The sequence below is a fragment of the Lathyrus oleraceus genome, chromosome 2 (assembly GCF_024323335.1).
Source record: "Lathyrus oleraceus cultivar Zhongwan6 chromosome 2, CAAS_Psat_ZW6_1.0, whole genome shotgun sequence".
Lineage (NCBI taxonomy): Eukaryota > Viridiplantae > Streptophyta > Magnoliopsida > Fabales > Fabaceae > Lathyrus > Lathyrus oleraceus.
The window spans coordinates 63439703-63444303 of NC_066580.1; the positions used below are offsets into that span (position 1 = coordinate 63439703).

At 35.3% G+C, this 4601-nt stretch overlaps 1 non-coding gene across 1 annotated transcript; it reads right to left on the minus strand.

Moving 5' to 3' along the window:
• Positions 1-3823: 3823 nt before the first annotated feature.
• LOC127124149 (small nucleolar RNA R71) lies at positions 3824-3930 on the minus strand. Its single transcript, XR_007803779.1, has one exon. It is a non-coding gene; the product is annotated as a small nucleolar RNA R71 (small nucleolar RNA).
• Between the last annotated feature and the right edge of the window lie 671 nt (positions 3931-4601).

Here is a 4601-nt window from a genome sequence, read left to right on the forward strand (position 1 = left end):
TACACAAACACAATATGTCACAAAATATGGTCCAAGTGGACAAAGTGAAAATGTCATTAACATAAACAACTTGAATGGTATGAATATAGACAAATGAATAAAGCTTTAAAAATTAAATTGCACTAAAAGTAAATGACTTGAAATTAAATGTTAGTTCTTAATGAGTTAGAAGTTAGTATTGTTTTTGCTTTGTTCTTGTTTTAAGTCATTCTTTGGTGAACACTCAACCCACTTATCACAAGCATGAATCCTTGAACCAAGACATCTTCCAAAGGAAGGAAAAAAGGCCAAGTTTCCGCACAATACCATGAAAGAGGGGAGACTTACAATCATACTAACTAGAATGCTATGCCTTTTGTGTCAAAACTTAGCGCTATGTTAAGCAATCGTAATTGGACTTATGTAGAAGTCACAACTATTTGAGGTCGGGATATAGAATATTGGTGTTAATGCATGTTAGAGACATAGTATAATGAACTATGCTCATGAAACATTCCACACACAAAAACAATATGCAAAGTGCGGGACCTAATCTCATACATACTTATGTTGATTTTGCAATCAACTAGCCTTAAGATATAGAGATATTATAGGTCCATGACATGAATGCATAACGATGGGGAAAGATATGAAGAGGGAGGGGGAAATGGATCAAACACAAATTGGACAAAGGAGGACTTTTACCAAGTCAAGATCATTCATTCATTTTGGGAGATGGAATGTACATTCCATTAATCCCCTAAATCCAATGATATTAACCTAGTAAAGTCAAATCAACCTTGACTAAGGCCCAACAACACAAGTTAAACTCACAAAGTCAATTAAAAAGGTTCTACACAATTAATTTGGCATTTAATCAATTAAATATAATAAAAATAATGCATTAAATTAAATATTGTTGGTCAATTTCCTAAAACCTCATCAAAACACCAAAGAAATGGCCATGAGATTTATCATAGGTCAAACAAGGTCAAAGGACCTTGGAGATTTTTTTTTAGAAATTTTGAAAACCTAAAAGTATTTTTAAACAATTAAAAATATTCACAAAATCAATTATATAATAAAAAATATTAATAATGATCCAAAAAATATTTTTAATTCAGAAAATGAAAGAGGATTTTATTTAAATTTTTTTGGTGAAACTTTCATATTTTTTAGATCAATATTAAATTTAATATGAATTAATGAAAATAAGAGAAATAAAATGAAAATTCAAATAATAAAAAAAAACATGGACCACTTGATCTCCCTCATTAATTGAGGTGGCAGATCAAGTGGTGAGAAACGGGCGTTCCATGGTACACGCTAGTCAGTGCTCCACACGTTGGGTAATCACAAGCAACATCCCTGATTAAAACATTTTGAATCAATCCAATGGCTCAGAACACATCCAACGCATCATCGGAGCCAAGTGCTGGTCATCTTCTTCGATGACCCTGGCCGGACTAGTTCTTTCATCACCATAACATAAATGAAAAAGGAGGACATGATCTTAAAGAAAAAATGGTGTAGATAAAGAATATCACCTCAATTTAACCTAACTCCAAATATATATATAGATACGTGGAGTTGAATTTTGAGGTGTGTGAATTGAGTTGCTTCGATTTGACCTCAAAGCAACTTAATCTTCTTGCCTACATTGGTAGGAGTTCAGATAACTAAGGATCTAAGAGAATTGATGAGAATTAAGAGAGAATCGAAGAAAAGAAAATATGGAAAAATACCTTCAATGCTGTGCAGAACTGGATCTCTCTTGCTTCAATTCGTGCTTGATCTTGCTTATGGAGCTTGTAGAAGTGGATTAAGAATGGTGCAAGGCTTTGGATCTTGGAGTTTTTGAATCTCCGAACAGTGAGATTCAAACTCAAATTTCAATTGAAATTTATCAAGTTTTCTTTTGAATGGTGAGGGTTTCAATGGTTGGAGGCAAAGCTGACACACAAGGTCCTTCAAATTGAAGCATTGGACCTCTATTTATAGCAAATGGTAAGTGTTATTTGCACACTTGAAATTACTTCCAAATTTGGCAATGTGAATGGCACGCATGCATGGGCATGTGCAGGCCCATGAAGCATCTCAATTAGGTTCCAAATCAAATGAAATGAAGTCTAAATTAAGATTGTAATGCAAGGCAAAGATGTTTGGATGTTTTAAGCATGATTCTTGCCAACTGATACATCCCAGTTTAAGCTATGCGCAGACCCCTCAAACCTTGTCCAAAATGCATGAATTTAGACTCTTTAGAAAGGTTAGACCAAGAGGAACAACTCTCATGTTGAACACATTTCTATTTGGAACTTGTATCATGATGAATTTTGAGGTGGAAGTTTGGAAATTTCAACATGTCAAAATATTTTCTAAGTGTCAAGCCATATGTTCAATTATTCCACCTTGGCTAACTTTTTATGTGAGCTTCAAATGAGAAAAGTGTCTTCATCAAAGTTGTAGATCTTTCAATAAAATTCAAAATGGTCACACATTTGATATCATTTGGATTTGGGATGAATGAGTTATGCATTTTTGAAGTTGAGGAAAATCACTTGTTCAATGGTATTGGTCCAAAATGACCTATAATGTATCCTCATATCACATGCTCATAAAAGTTGATTTAGTTCTCACTCCAAACATAAAAGTTGAAGATACACCTTTAATTTGATTGTGAAACTTGTAAATATTTCATCTAATAAAAATTGAGCAAGTTATGGCCTTGGGAAGTTGACTTTTAAATTAGGGTTTAGACAAAGTGACCTATAATCTTTCAACATAAAAAATGTCTTTCCAAGAAAAACTAGCTCTATACCACAACATGAAAGTTGTTTTAAATGTCACTTAGAGTAACTTTGATCTTGGAATCATTTTCATATGATGAAAATTGTAGGATATAGGGTCTACGAGAACCCAGTTTTGATCAGATGAATTCCTCTGGTCAACCACCATCAACCACCTTGCTAACTTGCAATTCTCTTGACTTTTTGGACTCATGGGAGATAATATATGCATAAGATGATTAAATTTTAAGTGTCTCTTAAGATTATTGATCAATTGGTGAAGAAGCTTGTTGAAGAAGTTACTCAAGATACCCAGATCAACTAGGGTTTCCAATGCAAACCAATTCCAAACTCTTGAAGAAATATTGATCAAAATAATATGTAAAGATCATTGGGACTCATATATGATGCCTAGAACCATTTTGGATAATTCCTTGGTTGAGCTCTTTTAGCAATGAGGGTCTTAAACCCTAGATGTGAACTTGATAGATCAAAGGTGATCATGCCCTACCTACAAAAGAGTTAGACAAATGCAAAGACATATTTTTGGTATTTTGGTTAGTAAATGATAAAATAAAAAAGTATGATACAATCAAATGTGCTTGGTGATCTCTCCCAATGCAAACCCAATGAATGAGGGGTAAGGAGGATGTCAAGATGTGATCCCAATGCCAATGCATATGATGAGATATCATGAGGGATCTTAGGGTCAAAATTGGGGTCTTATAGAACCACATAACAACATCGCTTCACCTGCCATCGAGGCCAATAATTTCGAGCTAAAACCTTCGTTGTTGTTAGCCGTACAACAAAACCAATTTTCAGGTAGTCCCACGGAGGACTCAAACCTACATTTGTCAGGGTTTTTGCAATACGCAGACACAGTGAAAGCAAACGGTGTCAGCCCCAAAGCTATAAGACTACGTCTTTTCCCATTCTCATTAAGAGATAGAGCTAGAGCTTGGCTCTAGTCTCTACCATCTAACTCTGTCACTACGTGGAACGTGTTAAAGAAAGTTTTGTTAGCACGATATTTCCCACCTAGTAAGACGACTATGCTAAGAGCCCAAATAAACGGGTTTAAACAAAAAGATAATGAATCACTTTTTGAAGCTTGGGAGAGATACAAAGACATGATGATGCTTTTTCCACATCACAGTGTAGAAGAATGGTTGATCATCCATACCTTTTACTACGGTCTCTTGTACAACAGAAGATTGACAATAGACGCCGCCATAGGTGGCACACTGATGGATAAACCCTACAATGAGGCCTATCAACTTATCGAAAGTATGGCTCAGAATCATTACTAGTGGGAAAGCGAAGGAATCTCTGTAGAGAAACCTCCAACGAAAGGAGGTATGTACGAATTAAGAAGTCTTGACCATGACAACGCCAAGGTATACGCTCTTACTCAAAAGAAAGTGATCGGTCACCATTTCCATTGAATTCCCACCGTTAATCCGACATATTTTCATCACTTTGGTAAGATTTATGTTTGTTTATAGTTGCTTCAGAGTCATTTATCATGTTTTGTTGGTTTGGTATCGCATTGCATTTGATTACACGTTTATGTCAAAAAGATCTCTTTTACGCTTCGTTTTGGTAGTGTTATTGTTACAGGCCGTTGCACGGGTTTAAAAGCACTAATAGTGGAGTTGGGGATACTCAGAAAGGCAAAAATATGAAAATACAGCAGTTCAACACGGGCACCCGTGTGCCACAACACTGCCCGTGTTGTTGGTCAGGAAGAAAAACAGAAAGTTAATAGTGCAGTAAACCAACAGTAGTCGCTGTGAGTCCCCTTTGTATATGGATTTAAACATTGAGGTC